The following is a 17,383-nucleotide window of genomic DNA, read 5'->3' as shown; positions in this document are numbered from 1 at the left end:
CCAAACTTTTTGTGTGTCACAGATCCTTTTGGTTGTCCAGTGAAGCATAAAAACCATCTCTCGGAATGATATTTTCAAATGCATAAAATGAAATACAATAGATTACAAAGGAAACCAATTATATTGAAATATAGTTATTGAGATAGTTAAAAAAAAAACAAGTTTATGAATCTCAGTTTGAACTCCTGCTTTAGGAACATGATAGTATTAGGAAGTTTTGACTCTACTAGTGAATAAATATGAGAACATTATTACACACAGACATAAACACACACATTGCTTGATAGTGCAGTAGACAGACTGAATGGGAATCAGGAAGATTAATTTCATATATTCAAATCTGGCCTTAGACACTAGCTGTGTGACCCTGGACAAGTCACTTAACTCTGTTTCCCTCAGTTTCCTCATCTGTAAAATGAGCTGGAGAATGAAAAGACAAACCACTTTTCTTTGCAAAGAAAACTCCAAATAGGGTTATGAAGAGTTGGATATGGCTGAAATGGCAATACACACACATGTTTTTGGTACAAGTAATAATTTTTATCCAGTGGAATTCTGGAGGTAAGATCTCATAGTTCATCAAGTTTTTATTCCTTGGTTTGGAAACCTAAGAAAATGTCTAAGTTTTTTAATCCTCTCTTGTCCCCTCTTGCTCCAATATTCTTTCTATTATGTCTCTTTTATTGAACTGTAAGTCCTTCACAGAGTGGAAGAAATGTAACATTAAAGGTGAATGTTGTGTTCCTCCCTCTCTTTTCCCATACCTCTGCCATTTTCTCTTTGTCTTGCTGCCTTAGTGTGGTCCTTAAAGAGGAACTCCTTGAAGTAAGGAAACTCAGAGCTGGCACAAACCCAGTGCTGTTACATCTCAGCATAAGACTTTGCCATCTGAGTTCAGATATCATGTAACAGGTGAACAGGGGAGTGGTAGTAGAACCTGCTACACCAGTTTATAATATGTACTGTTATTTGTATTTAAATAGCCCTTTAGAAACCAATAAATTGATTCAAAGCCATATTTCCTTATAGTCCAACAAATGAGCATTAAAAAAAAAATAAACAATGGTGCAGTGAATAGAGCACTGGACTCCAATATTCTCTCAGTAGTCACTAGATGTGTGACTTTGCAAATCACTTAACCTCCATGTGCCTCAGTTTCCTCTTCTGCAAACACCTATTTCTTAGCATCATTGTGGTGATCAAATGAAATGATATATATATATTTAAAGCACTATTCACATGTCAGCTATTATTACTCTTATTTTAGTGAATTCTTTAGATATCTGAAATGCACAGCATCTGAAATGTCTGCAGAATAAAATCAGCAGAAAAAATGTTTAACTTCTTTTAAACAACTGCTCTACAAAGTAATTTCTCTAAAAAAAAAGAAAAAGAAAAAAAATTCCCCATTAACAAGTACTTATTTTCTTTCTTGCTTACTACTAGTCTCTTCTTACTTTTACTTACTTTAAAATTTTCTAATTTCATTAGTGTGGATATTCTTTCTGTTGATTCACATCACAGTCCCTTCAGATCTTTGTTTCCTTAAATATTCCACAGAAAACCAAATCATTCCAAGGCCTAATAGGATCATAGGCATTTAGATTTAGAATGGCAAGGGGCCTCAGAAGACATTTAGTCCAATCTCTCACGTTAAAGGTGAGAAAATTGAGACCTAAACAAGTTAGAGATAAGCCCAGAATCACAAAGATAGTAAGTAAGAGGGCAAGGATTCAAGTTTGATGTCTCTGACTTCAATATCACATCTCCCTATTAAAAAAAAAAGTACTTTGGATACTAAAATGTAACTCAGGCTATCTATATATGTATACACACAAAGATGCCAATGTTTATAAATGCAAATATGTATGTTATATATACATACATCTCTACATATGTCTGCACATGTATATAAAATCATTTTTTGGATGTAATTGGGACAAAGTGACTTGTCCAGGATCACACAGCTAGTAAATTTTTGAGACTAAATTTGAATTTCAGATCTCTCAATCCAGGGTCGGTGTTCTATTCATTGCATTATTTAGCTGCACTGATAAAACTGCCTTTTGAAAAGTGGGTCTGTTCACTGGACACAGAATAAAAACTGAACATTGTAAGAACCAATAATTAATTGTGAATGTTTATAAACTGTCATGAAATTGTACAATTCTTTTAGCAGTTTCTTCTGAATTCCTGTCTGTCACATGATTGCAGAAGGAGGCAGGGGGACACAAAGACCAGAGGTATCTGTTATATTTTTATCTCTTTTTTTCATGAATTGCTTTGTCAGGACAGGAATGGGTGGTAACCAAGATTCTGGTGATGATGAGCCCCTTTGCCCACAGTGGTCTTGCCCCCTCACTACACTTCAATAGTCCCAGGCTCATAGTACACAGTCTGATTTAAATTCAACATCTTCTCAGCTTTGTAAACTTTGGAGCTCCAAATTTCAGGTCATAGCTGCCTTAGACAGAGGCATCAGGATAAACTTTAACGAAGAATTTTCTTAATCCAAAATTTAAATGAATGAAAAGTAAATCTAACCCAAACTTTTCTGGGGGCAAGACTTGAGGGCGGAATAGCCCAGCTCTTTTGAGCCTTCTATAGCTGTCCATTGAGACATAGCCTCATAACTGCTCTATGGGATGCCACCAATCTGTTATAATTGCTTCCAAGTTCTCAGGATGGAGTCATCTCTTCAGCTTTGTAATAAGCCTTAATATTCCTCTGAGGAAGTTTGGCTTTATCAGTCTCAGTTTGCAACTGATGAACCTGAGGGTGAAGAGGTTTGGTAACATACACAAGACTGCATTGCCCATCAGCAATAAATCGAGAAATAGTAATTTTTAATCTTGTACCTTACTTTTCTTTATTTCCTATTCAAATATATGTGGACTCGATCCAGAGTTCATCTAGTCTAAACTTTTCATGTTGCAGATGAGAAAATTGAGGCTCAGGGAGGTTAAGTTATCAGAGAGGGAATCTGAATGCTGATCCTCAGGCTCCAGAGTCATTTTCCCATCATAACACACTGGTATGGCTCTGTAAGGTGAAATAACTAATAGTTGCCATCTATGCTAGGAGCTCAGCAGGTAATAGAAGATTAGACTGAAACTCCAATACATATTCTGCCTCAGATACTTATTTGTAGCATGTCTCTGGGCAAGTCAAATAATCTCTCTTTAACAAAATTTCCTCATTAACAGAAAATGGGGATAATAATAGCACCTGTCTCCTAAGGTGATTGTCAGGATCAAAGGTGATTAACACCGCTAAAGTGTTAGAGGGCAATATAACTTATAGCTATCATTTAAATGATAGCTGTTCATTTCTGAAGTAGATACTTTGTTCAATCACAAAAATGGTCATTCTAGATCACTTTGGACACATACAATTTCAAAATTTTAAAAATGAAAAAAATAATGCGTTTTATAATATAACTCTAATGGGGAGATAAGTCAATGAGGGCCCAGTTCATCAACAAGAACTCGTTAAGGGCTCACTAAGTGAATTGTACTAAGCACTGGAGATACAAAGAAAGAAGAGGAGGGGAAAGAAAGTTACAAAGAAAGAAGGGGAGGGGGAAGAAAGTTCTTGTCCTAAAGGAGATAACATGCAGCAACTATGTCATATAAGATGTATGCAAGATCTCACAGTCATAGGTAGGGAGAGGTATTCTTAACCAAACCACAGATAGAGGAAATTACAAAAGATAAATACATTAATTACATGAAACTGAAAGGCTTCTTCACAGGCCAAATTAATGCCTAGGATGAATCCCAAGAAAGATTTTTTTAAAGGGGAAAGAAGTTACATGTACAAAAATATTTATAACAGATCTTTTCTCAAGACAAAGAATTGGAAATTGAGGGGTTATCCATCAACTGGGGAATAACTAAATAAACTATGGTATGTGATAATGATAAAGTTATTGTTTTATAAGAAATGAGGAGGAGGATATTCTCAGGAAAACTTGGAAAGTCCTCCATGAGCTCAAGCAAAGTGAAATGTACTGTGTAAATAGTAATAGCAATGTTGTGAGATGATCAACCATGAATGGCTTTGCTATCCTCAGTAATACAATGATCTAAGACTATTTTGAAGGACTTAGGATGAAAAATCCTATCCATATCCAGAGACAGAAGTGATTGTGTCTGAATATAGACTAAAGTATACTTTAAAAAAACTTGTTTTTTTCTTGAGGGTTTTTCTTTGGGGAGGGGGAGATCTATGTTTTCTTTTGCAACATGATTTTGATGAAAATGTTTTGCATAACTTCACATGTGCCTTCTCAATGGGGTGTGTGAGGAGATAGAGAGAGAATCTTGAACTCAGAGTTTTTAAAACAAATATAAAAAAGTGTTTTACAAGTAGCTGGGGAAAACAAAAACATCAAAAAAAAGAAAAAGAAAAAAAATTAATGCCTAGAGTAAGAAGGGAAGTGGAGGAATGGGGGGGGGGGATCTTTGTATCAAATTTCTGTGATAGGGGTTTGAAGTCCAAGATATATAAACAATACACATACACATATACATCACACATAACTAATAGCCATCTCTAATAGATAGTCAAAATATTTGGACAAATCATTCTCAAAAGAACTGCAAAATATTTACAATCACACGAAAGTTCTAAATCCCTAATAAGAAATGTGAAAATCAAAACAACCCTGAGGATTTGCCACACTCCCTATGAATTGTCAAAAATGACAAAAAAATCACAATATTGTTGGAGAGATTGTTGAATGATAGTCACTCTCATATATTTTTGGTGATATTGGAGAAAATGATAGTCAATTTGAAAAATACTTTGGAATTATGTGAATAAACTGACTGAGATACTTAATATTCTTTGAACCAGAGATTCTAGTACTGGGCTAATTACCCAAGGATGCTATAAGTAAAAAGAAAGTATAGTTCATATACTTCAAAATATTTATTTAATTTTAGAATATTTTTTGTGATAACAAAGAATTGAAAACAATGTAGATGTCCATTAACTAGAGAAAGGCTAAAGAAATTGTGATATTCTAGTGTGTGATAAACCCAAAGACTTCTGCTTCCAGGAGAAGAACTGACCATTTGACCAAAATTGCTGGGAAAATTGGAAAATAGTATGGCAGAAACTAGGCATTGGCCAATACCCAACACCTTATACTAAGATAAAGTTGAAATGGGTTCATGATTTAGACATAAAGGATGATACTATAAGCAAATTAGTAAATTAAGAGATAATCTACCTCTCAGATCTGTAGATAAGAAAAGAATTTATGACTAAAAAAGAACTAGAGAACATAAAATGCAAAGTGAATAAAAAGTTTTTGTACAAACAAAACCAATGCAGACCAAATTAGAAGGGAAGCAGAAAACTGGGGGAAAAATTTTACATCCAAGGGTTCTGATAAAGACCTTCCTTTTTAAAATAAAGAGAACTGACTTAACTTTCTAAGAATACAAGCCATTCTCCAATTGATAAATGGTCAAAGGATACGGACAGGAAATTTTTAGAGGAAGAATTAAAGCCCTTTCTAGTCAAATGAAAAAGTGTTCTAAATCACTACTTAATAGTAATTAAATGCAAATTAGAGAAAAGCAAATTAAGACAACTCTAAGATACCACTACACACCTCTCAGACTGGCTAAGAGGACAGGAAAATATAATGATAAATATTGGAGGAGATGTGGGAAAACTGGGACACACTAATAAATACATTGTTTTGATTTGTTTTTGTTTTTTGCTGAGGCAAGTGAGGTTAAATAACTTACCCAGGGTCACACAGCTAGGAAGTCTGAGGTCAGATTTGAACCTGACTTCAGGGTTGGTACTCTATCCATTGCATCAATTGGCTGCCCTCACCAATACATTGTTGATGGAGTTGTGAACTGATTCAACCATTCTAGAGAGCAGTTTGGAAGTATGCTGAAAAAGTAATCAAACTGTACATACCTTTGACCTAGCAATGGGTCTGTATCCCAAAGGGATCATTAAAAAAGGGAAAAGGGCCCATGTTTGTGGTAGCCCTTTTTGTAGTTTTATAGTTTTTGAAACGGGAAATGGAGTGGATGCCCATCAGCTGGAGAATGGCTGAATAAATTCTGGTATATGGATGTTATAAAATATTTTTGTTCTATAAGAAATGATCAGTATGGTTTCAGAAAAACCTGGAGAGACTTAAATGAACTGACACTAAGTGAAGTGAGCAGAACCAAGAGAACACTGAACACAGCAGCAACAAGATTATGTGATGATCAATTCTGATGGACATGGCTCTTTTCAACACTGAGGTGGTCTTTGATGGAGAGAGCCATCTGCACCCAGACTGAAGACTATAGGGACTGAATGTGGATCACAATATAATATTTTCATATGAACACTACTTGCCTCAAGCAGTCCTCCCCTTTTAGAATCCCTCCCCCTTTCTTATATCTTTCCCCTACTATTTCTGTTTTCCCTTCTATGTAGACTACCTCTTCCCCTTTCTCCTTTCCCCTCCCACTTTTCTGAAAAGTGAGAGAAGTTTCTCCGTGAAATCAAATATGTTTAATATTCTCTCTTTGAGCCAAATTTGATGAGAGTAAGATTCACACAATGTTCAGCTCCCCTCCCTTCTTTCCCTCAATCATAATAGGTTTTCTTTGCCTTTTCTTGAGATGTAATTTCCCTCATTTTACCTCCATTTTCTCCTTTTTCTGGTACAATCCCCTTTCCACCTCTAGTTTCTTTTTTATATTATAACATTTAAATCAAATTATGCATACACTCTCTATGTATACCCATAACAGAAACACAGTTCTCAAGAGTTCTTTTCCTTTTACCTTTTTATGCTTCTCTTGAGTTCTATGTTTGTTCTGTTCAGCTCTGGTCTTTTCATCAGAAATAAAGAATTCACCTGTTTCATTGAATGTTCATTTTCTTCCCTGAAAGAAAATGCTCAGTTTGGTGGGGCAATTTATTCTTGGCTGCATTCCAAGTTCCTTTGCCTGGTCTGATTTTAGGGCAGGGGAGGTTTTCTAAGATTTTTCTACAAGTGGCAGCAGCTGCACTGAGTCTGAGCTGATTCACTCCCAGGACTGGGTGGGAGTGTCCAGGTTCCATGAGATTCTGGTGTTTCAGGGTTCACTATTTACCTTTTGTGTTTATGTTGGATGTTTTATAACTTCTCTGCTGATCTACTGGTTTGCAATCATGGCGGAGCAGCCAACACTGCTGTAGATCCTCCCCATAGATTCTCCACCATGTGCAACTTTCATTGCCCTGAGTCTGTACTCAGCCTGCTTGCACTTGGCCTGCCTTCCTCTGTGCTGGATTGAAACAGAACTTTTCTGGAGAACTTTGAAGTCATCTTCTGCTGGTAATTTGTTGCACTCCCAATATTCGGGGATTCTGCCAGTCCAGAACTAATTCAGAGGCTGGATTTGTGAATTAGTCTGAGGGTTATGGGGGAAGGTCAGAAAGAAGCAGGAGTCCTCTCTGCCATCTTGAATCTGACAACACAACATAATATTTTCACTTTTTTTTGTTGGTGGTGGCTTGCTTTTTTTTTTTCTTTCTGATTTTTTCCCTTTTTGATCTGATTTTTCTTATGCAGCATCATAAATGTAGAAATATGTTTAGAAGAATTGCACATGTTCAATCTAAAAAAACAAATTGTGGTACAAGAATGTAATGGAACATTACTGTACTCTAAGAAATAATGTATGTGATAAATACATAGAAGTATGGGAAGACCTATATGAAATGATAAAGAACAAAGTTAAGCAGAACGAAGAAAATAATGTATACAATAACTACAACAATGATAATCGCACACCAAAAGTGAATGCCACAAAATGATAAAGAGCAAATATGTTTGGAACAGAGAGTTAGGAGAAAATGACCCCAATCTTCTCCTTTCTGGAGGTACATAGGAGTTACACATTGCATATATTTTCAGATTTAAAAAAAATATTGATCAGTTTTACTTTTTATTTTTTTATTTTTTAATCGAAGCTTTTTATTTTCAAAAGTAATTCAATATATGTTAAACATGGCGAGAATATATGTAAATCGAATATAGGCATACATATTTATACAATTATCTTGCTGCAGAGGAAAAAATCTTATCAAAAAGGAAGAAAAAATGAGAAAGAAGATAAAATTCAAGCAAACAACAACAAAAGAAGTGAAAATTTTATGTTGTGATCCACACTCAGTTCCCACAGGTCTCTCTTTGGGTGTATGTAATATTGTCATCTTTATTATATTTGCTCGACCTATCCAAGAGCACTGAGATGTCTTTCAAGAGTTGATTGGTGAATTCTTTCAATGCCTATTTTACCATCAGGATACTTTTCCTTAGTGATTTCCTGAAAGATAATGTTTAGGCTCTTTTTTTCACCATGGTTTTCAGGAAGTGCAATAATTCTTAGATTGTCTCTCTTCGATTTATTTTCCAGGTCAATTGTTTTTTTTTTTTTTTCACAAGGTATTTTAGATTTTCTTCTATTTTTTTCTTTTCTTTTTGTTTTTGTTTGACTGATTTTTGATGTCTCATTGAGTCATTCACTTCCATTTGTTCAATTCTAATTTTTAGTGATTTATTTTCTTCAGTTATCTTTTTAAAAGCTCCTTTTGTATTAGGCCAGTTGACTTTTTAAATGAGTTGTTTTGTTCTATGGATTTTGTTTTTCCATTTCACAAATTCTGTTTTTTGAGCAATTGATTTCTTTTTCCTTTTTTCCCCCATTTTTCTTTTTTCCATTTTACTAAATCTATTTTGTAAATAAGGAGTTTTCTTCAGATAATTTCTGTGTTTCCTTTTCCAAACTTGTTATGGGCCAGAACTCTGAAACAAGGATTCTTCCCAGGTGTTAAGTCAGTGGAATTGGTAAAGACAATGGTTATCTAGTTTAGCATGGTGCCTCATGGTTCTCTAGTTCAGTACATGTACTTAGTACTTAATATAGTTCCACAAGATTCACACCTATGATAATGGAGTATATAACAGCCAGCAAGGACTGGACAAGATTCATTCCATCTTTGGTCAAGGTCCTGATGGCTCTCCTGGGGAACCGAGAGGTTTGGAGACAAAGCCAGAGAAGACAGAGGACTGGAGGCGGGAGCTCAAGCTCTCAGAGCCAAGGAGAGAGAAAGATTCATTCCATCTTCTTCTTTATCAATTTCACTGACTTAACACCTTGTAAGAATCTTTGTTTCATAGTTCTGGCCCATAACCTCTTGTAAAGTTTTCATTTCCTTTTCCCATTTTTCTTCTCTCTTTTAAGATCCTTTTTGAATTCTTCCAAGAGAGCTTTGTGAGATGGGGACCAATTTATATCACACTTTGGTGCTTCATCTGGAGATGATCTGCTTTTAGTGTCCAAAATCTGTTTGTTTCTTTCTCCATAAAAACTATCTATGGTCAGAGAGTTCTTTTTGTTTTGTTTTTTTTTTTTTGGCTTTTTATTATTATTTTTTTTAAAGATTGAGCTTTACTTTTAGGGGAGAGAGAAGATTGTCCAATCTTCCTCTACAGGCAACAGTGGCTGCTCTAGGACAGTGCTGACTAATTCCCAATGCTGGGTGGCCATGCCCAGGTCTCCTGATTTTCTGGGGTTCAGGGGCTCACTACTTGTCCTTTGTATTTGTATCGGACGTTTTACAGCTCATCTTTGATCTACTGGTTTGCAACCAGAACAGAGTAGCCAACTCTGCTGTAGATTCCTCCTGGTAGATTCCTCTATGTGCAGAGCCCACACCACCCTGAGATTGTGTGCTAACTGCTCTCAGAGGCCTGCACTCCTGCCAACACTTGACCCACCTCCTTCCGTGCCCAATTGAAGCAGAGCTTTTCTGAAGATCTTCCAAATTATCTTCTGCTGGAACTTTGTTATGCTCCAAATATTTGTGGGTTCTGTCACTCCAAATCCAATTCAGAGGCTGGATTTGCTGTTAATTTGTGGGTTACGGGGAGAGCTCAGAAAAAAGATGTGTCCCCTCTTTGCCATCTTGGCTCTGCCCTGATCAGTTTTGCTGATATTTTTTTTCTCTTAAAATACCATTTGTTATTTGAGATGGCTCTCTGGGAGGTATGAGGAAATGATATCAGGTATAATGATGATAAAGTAAGAAACAGAATATCAATAAAGATTTACATTAAAATTTTATACAAGATGAATAGATGATAGTCTCAAAGGGAAGGTATTAACATTAAGAGGAATAGAGGAATTCTTATTGCAGAATGTGGGGTTTTAGTTGAGAGTTTTTAAGGGACCAAAGCAGCCAGGAGTCAGGAATGATGAAGGGGAGAATTCTAGATATGGGGGAGAGCCAGGGTACCTTATGTGAGAATTAGCAAGCAGCTTGGTGCCATTGGATTGTAGAGAAGGTGCAGGGGAGTAAAGTATCTGAAGACTGGAAAGATAGGAAGTGACCAGGTTATAAAGGCCTTTAAAAGCATATTACCAAAAAAAAAAGCACATTACATTATATTATGTTATTCCATGCCATGTTATGTTGTATTTATTATATTACATTTTAGTATGTTATGTTATGAAAGTAGGTGATACTATTTCTATTTTACAGATGAGGAAACAGAGGTAAATAGAGGGACACTGACTTGCCCAGGATGCCTTCTCAGTAAATGACTGAGGTTACGTCTAAGCTTAGTCTTTCTGATTCCAGATCCAGAACTATTGCTCTTACTATCTCCCTCGAGAATTTTGCCTTACTTTCCCTAATAGAAGTTCTCTTGTTTCTCTGTCTCTAATATGATTCCACATGTAATTAAAGAGGATAGCAGTCCTGGAGTGTGATGGCAGTATTTAGAAGTTTTAGATAGGAAGCTTTATTCCATAGTGATTTTGCCTAATTTAACAAGCCCAGTGTCCATCTCTTCCGATATTGAAGCCCTTAAATGATGGACCTTTTTACATTTTACCCCAAATATTTTTGGTGAAGAACAGTTCAGTGGAATGAGATTGCTTTGCTTTAATTGTGCACAAGTCCCAGCCCTCCTTGTATCAAACACCTGTTCAAACCTCCCTATTTAATGCCTCTTTTCAATATTTACTCTTTTGGTGCTTAACAAAATGCTAGGTGAATTACAAATTGTAAAGGTCCTCAAGCTTATTCATATTGAGCTTTTCTATTTTGGGTGTAGGAAAACCCCGTAGATTTATTATTAGGGATTTGGGCAAGCAGCAGAGTTATAATTAGAAATTATATTTGATTATGGGATGTTGAAAATTCAATTGTTTGTAGGTCATGCCACGACTTAAAATAAACAGAGTACAGTGTTCTCTGAGGGTTTTAATAACTTTGAGCTTTTGTGGAAGACCATTTCTAACTCATAAGAACATAGTTTTGATATATACCAGAATCAAATTATATCCACTTATAGGATGAAATTTTAAAAAAATTTCAACTAAATTTAGTATATTCCTGGGAAATCATTGTATGTCAAGGTAAAGCAATTTCAATATAATGCTTTGTAGAGAAGCCAATGTACTACAAAGAATAAATACAATTTATATAGTATATTCCAAAGGCAAACACAAATGAATTTTAAGTGATTGTTTCTTCTATTCACTTCTATTAGCAATTGCGAGTTAACTCTTGGTCATTCTCTTTGATTTTATAGTATTTGGCATAATTCCAAATGGCAGTATCTCCTAAATTTGAAGTAAACAGAGCAGTAGTTCCTTTGAAGAATTATTAAATCAAAAACACAGGAAATCATTCATTAAAAACTTGCTAATTTTCAGTGTTGTTCATGAAGTCATATTTAGCTATTGGAGTTTTGAATGCATCAGGTAGGCAATAGGAAAATAATTCTTTGATATCTGACTTGGTTCTATTATATATAATGTAATATGTATCCTAGTTGACTCTAGTACCACGTGCTATTGGGTGGTTCCTATTACTCTGTTTTATGAGGGCAATGTCTGTCAGTTCCACTAATCTAGAAAGGCCTTGAGTTTGGGCCTGCTCATGGATTTTTTGTCATTCAAAATGCCTAATAATTCTTTGTAAATCAAGATATTCACCCTCCTGATGTCATTGGTCCTCTCCAAGAATGAAGGATGAACAATAGGCAACAACCACCACCACTTAGTTATGTTTAGAAACACTTACCACCAGTTGAATGGACATCAGGTCATTCGAAAATTTTTTTTTAACTTTCCACATAAATTAATTAAACTATATGCTCAGGCATGGGAAGTGAGGAGAGAATACATCTCCCCTCTCTTCCCCCATGACATCGTGAATCCCTCAAGTATTGAAGTGGGAGGATCCAGGGACAATGTTGATAAAATTGAAAAACACATATTGAAGTTTATTTGGTGGCAAAAGACTACATCCATTTTGCTGATAAAGACAATATTTTATTTGAGGACATTGTAACATGTTATAATTTTGTTTTTTAAAAATCATCCATATAATTATGTAATAAAAATAACTTTTAATGTATTTTAGTGTCCTTTTATATTATCAGTGCTGCTGACAAAAAACACATTTGATGAAGATGAATGCTTACAGGGCTACAATTTAAACGTTATCACTTAATACTTATACATTTTAACACAATATGGAGAAATGCAAACATTTTACTGCTGAATGATTTTCAACCATTTACTATATTTGTAGGGAGTTTTTGAGCTGGGGCCATGAGATCAGAGAAGCTATTATTCCCCTCATGAACTTAGTTTACAATTCAATTTAATTTCACATGAGATTAAAGTGAGTGAATACAAAGAACAGAATATAGGAATGAAGGGGAGAAAGAATCTTTTTTTCAAACCAAAAGTATCAAAGGAATCTGTTATTCATTCCAATATAAAGAACAACAAATCATCTGCTACGAAAAGGCAATTCAGATTCACAGGAGAAATCCTACTAATTTGATCCACCAGAAGGAAATGATGCATTTACGGATGCCTGCCTAGATGTTTGCAGAGAGTGTTTCTTTTTAGTCTCTTGATCTCAGGTTACTCTCTGATGAAACATACCAATGGCACATATCACTAAACACAGCACAGATCACCTTTGGGGACTGGATGATTTAGTCAAATAATGCTTTTTGTCTGTGAATAATGCATCTAGGGGGACATTGGTTCTATGATTTTTAAGTTCAAACATGATGAGCAGACTGAAACAACATGATGTAGTAAGGACTGCCGGACTCCTATTCTTTGCAAATGTGGAAATTGTAGTTTTTCTTGGAGACGGGATCCAGGTCACAGATCCGTTCATTGCTCACATGAGCCTGTGGTGTCAGAAGGAACTGTGATTTCTGAATGAGACACCTCTTGGAGCTAATGCTGTTTCTTTCTTTTGGCACAGCAGTTGGGGTTAAAATGACTTGCTCAGAGGCACGCAGCGAGGGAGTGTTAAGTGTCTGAGGCTGGATGGGAAGTCAGGCCCTCCTGACTCTAGGGCTGCTGCTCTAGCCACTGTGCCATCTCGTTGCTCCCTGTCATATACTTTCTGCTGCATTGCTGAATATTTGTGTGCATATGTGTGTGTTGTAAAGTAGGGGGAAAGCAGACCCTTCAGAGGAGGAGGTCGGGAAAGGCCATTGTGGGAGGCAAATTCAGACTTTTGAATGTTTAAATCAGAAATTCCCCTGGAGCTGCAGACATGTGAGGAAACCAGCCCCACAACATATCTCTTGATTGACAGTGCCTACAACCCAAGAAGCTGCTCAGTGCGAATTTCTTCCTTCACTTTCTCCAAGATCATTCTCTGCTTTGTTGAACTGTTTTGTTTCCCTGCTAAGCTGAAAAGCTCACTTACTCTGGTGTATTCTATTGTCTACCCTAGTCTGCATAACCTTCAATTCCCACTCATTGCTTATTTTAATAAACAAGTTTACTAAGTATTTTGTGTAACCAGTGTTGGGTGGGAAGGAATCTGAACTGGTGAGAGAAAGCTAAGTAGCTATTCTGCCCTTGAGAATGACCAAGAAATGTATTCTTGGACCAGATTATTTGATGTATTGTAGGTAGATATAATTTTAGCCCCAAACTCCTCTTGGAAATAGGAGAGTGAAAGGAGACATAACCCAGTTAGGTGCTCTGTAATCCTGTCTTCCCTTTACTCTTCTCAGCTGTTATCAATGACCAGCAGGAGCCTCTTGCTCTCTCAGATTCTGGAAATCTGAGATCAGATTTGTTGGCTCTGACATATACTATCTGACCCATTCATTAGATTGTATGCTTCTTGAGGGCAGGCACTATCTTTTGCCTCTTTTTGAACTCCAGCACTTAGCACAGTGCCTTGTACATGGTAGGTGTTTAATAAATGTTGATGAATTGAACAGATTTCTGAACAGCCTCATTTTTATCTGTAAAATGGGAATAATAAACATTTTACTGCCTTTGTCAGACGATTGTTGTAAGGATTTCCATGCTATATAAGCTAGGTATCATTGTTAACATTATTAATAGATATCATTTATAAAACTTTAAGCTTTGAAAAATGCCTTTTTTAAAGCATGATTTCATTTGATATTTACAACTACTTTGTATGCTATTATTTTAGATAGTCAGCCATATATATAAACCTTATTAGTTTTCTGGAAGAAATTAGAGGTTTTATAATACTATGGATTTAATTGCTACTTATCTTTATCATAGACAGTATATTTAAAATACTGATTCTGACTAGTTTGTTATGAATCTTAGATTCCATTTCAACTAGTAAGTCATTAGCTCCCTGGGCTTCAGTTTTCTTACCTTTAAGGTGAGCTGGTTGGACTTATTGGCCTCCGAGGTTGCTTCCAGTTATGTCCATAATCTGATGTCCTTGGAAATAACAAAATTCCCTTGCTGGTCTCTTACCAAAGAGAATTGACCAAAAACTAGCATATTTTAAAAGGTTTTAAAAGGATCAACAACTTCTACTATAACCCTTTCTTCCCTCTGAACATGTCTGGATTCTTCAATTCTTTCCCTTGAATGTACTTTGAGGTAGATAATCAGTTAGATTATCTGGCAGCTAGAGAATGTGGTTCTCAAATATACAATAATTTGTTTAGAAGAATGCCTTCTTCTTATCATAATTTATTTAGTATTGGAATTAATTGTTCTTTGAACGTTTGGTAGAATTAATTTATAAATCCATTTGGACAAATAAGTCTGTATATGAGATAATAGGTTACCATAGCCAAATAATTCAAGACTTGCCTTCCGGGGATGATGCAAATAGATTGTGATATAGAAGACATTGTCAAGGAAAATGACTGAAAAAGGGACAGTCAGGGCAACTAGGTGGTGCACTAGATAGAGCACCAGCAATGAAGTCAGGAGGACTTGAGTTCAGATGTAGCTTCAGACACTTACTAGCTGTGTGATGCTGAGCAAGTCAGGTAGACCTAACCCCTGCTTGCTTCCACAAAAAAAAATTTTGAGAAAGTAAAGGAGATAGCTGGTCATGATGAGACAAATTAACAAGTATTTATTAAGCACTTACTATGTGCTAGATTTGGGAATAAGTATTAAAGATACAAAAAAAGGTAAAAACAATTCCTACCTTCAAGGAGTTCACAATTTAACACATAACATGTGATAACTATGTCAAACAAGATATACACAGGGTAAATTAAAGGTAATTTCTGAGGGAAGTTACTAGCATTAAGGGGGAGGAGGGAAAAGAGGTATCAGGAAATATTTCTTGCAGAAGGTAGTACTGTAGTTTTAACTTAAGAGAAATAGAGATGTCAAGAATCAGAGACAAGGAGGAAGGACATTCCAGACATGGGGGATCATGCTCTGAGTTGGAAGAAAGCAGGTCTTATTTAAGGAAGAACTGGGATGCCAGTATCAGTGGATCATGGACTACATGAGGGAGAATGAGGCTTAAGACTGAAGATATCAAGATATCAAGTTTTGAATACCACAGTATTTATTTTGAGTTTTTAATAATTTAAATCTGCACCAGAGAAAAGAGTAACAAGTAGGGTTTGGGGAAGTACAGGAATTTTGGCTGATGATAGAAAGTAGAGCAAAGGGAATCAGCTATACTCTCTATATCTGAACTTTCCAATCTGGCTTCCAAGTAGATTTGCATGGTAACAAAAAATAATATGGGAATTAAAAAGAATATCCTTCTCTACTTCCCTTTGCTTGATTGAAGTTTTTCTCACCAGCATGATTTGAAAGAGAATTAAAACTCCTGACCATGTGATATATTAGGAATTAAAGGGAATTTGGACCATTACTCAGATAAAAGTTTAGATGAAGGTACACTAAGAAATAGAAATTCAAATATCAGATTTTGAAAATGCTTAAGGATTACTGCCTAGAACATAAAAAGCTAAAGCTGATCTTAGAACCATAGTTAAAGATATGATAGACCTCTCTCCATCATAGGGGAAAAGAAACTATGGTTCACAAGATGGCAGCAGGGAGCAACCAAAGAATAGTAGAGAGTAGCAGCAAACAGCAATTTCAGTAAAGAGGGCTAATGAAGAGGAGCTCAATGGAAATAGCTCATAATAATTAGTTTGGCAGAAAGAACAGAATCACAGAGAACTCCAGTTCAACAGATCAAGCAATCAACATTAATATTATCAGAGGACATTAGTGGCTTTTCAACATTGGATGCAAGAATTGCCCTTTCCACATGTTACCATTAAGGCAGATTCTTTGATCATATGTGTGCTCTTCCCCCTTTAGTATTGTGTTAAGTCATGGAAGATTTGTAACCCCTTTGTGTATTGTGGAAAGCTTGTCCTTATTTTTACTGCTTAAATATTTTTATTTTTATGAGGTCAAATAATTTACTTTAAATTAATGTGTCCTCTGATTGGCCTAGTAAAAATAAATACATAGCTTATGTCCTATTGTTTGAAGTAGATATAACTAGGTAAGGGGCTTCACCCCAGAAATCTTAGAGGCTATTTCTATCAGAAATGTTTGAGATAGTTTCTTTATTCTTTTGCTGATTGTTTTCATTCTGATTAGTTTTTTTTTTTACTTCAAAATTATATGATTCTTGAATTAATGTTAAATGGAGTGAGAACCAAGAAACCATTATATACAGCAACAAGATTATATGATGATCAACTGTGATGGATTTAGCTCTTTTCAACACTGAAGTCATTCAGGCCAATTCCAGTAGACTTGTGATGGAGAGAGCCATCTGCATGCAGAGAGAGAACTATAAGAACTGAATATGGATCACAACGTAGTTTTTTCACCTTTTTTGTTGTATGCTTTTTTTTCTTTTTCATTTTTTTCCTTTTTGATCTTATTTTTCTTGTGCAGCATGATAAATGTGGAAATATGTTTAGAAGAATTGCACATATTTAACCTATATTGGATTACTTGCTATTTAGGGGAGGAGATGGAGAGAAGGGAGAGAGACAAATTTGGAATACAAGGTTTTGCAAGGGTGAATG

Source organism: Sarcophilus harrisii, chromosome 1 (assembly GCF_902635505.1).
Source record: "Sarcophilus harrisii chromosome 1, mSarHar1.11, whole genome shotgun sequence".
NCBI lineage: Eukaryota > Metazoa > Chordata > Mammalia > Dasyuromorphia > Dasyuridae > Sarcophilus > Sarcophilus harrisii.
This window is presented reverse-complemented; position numbering follows the sequence as displayed.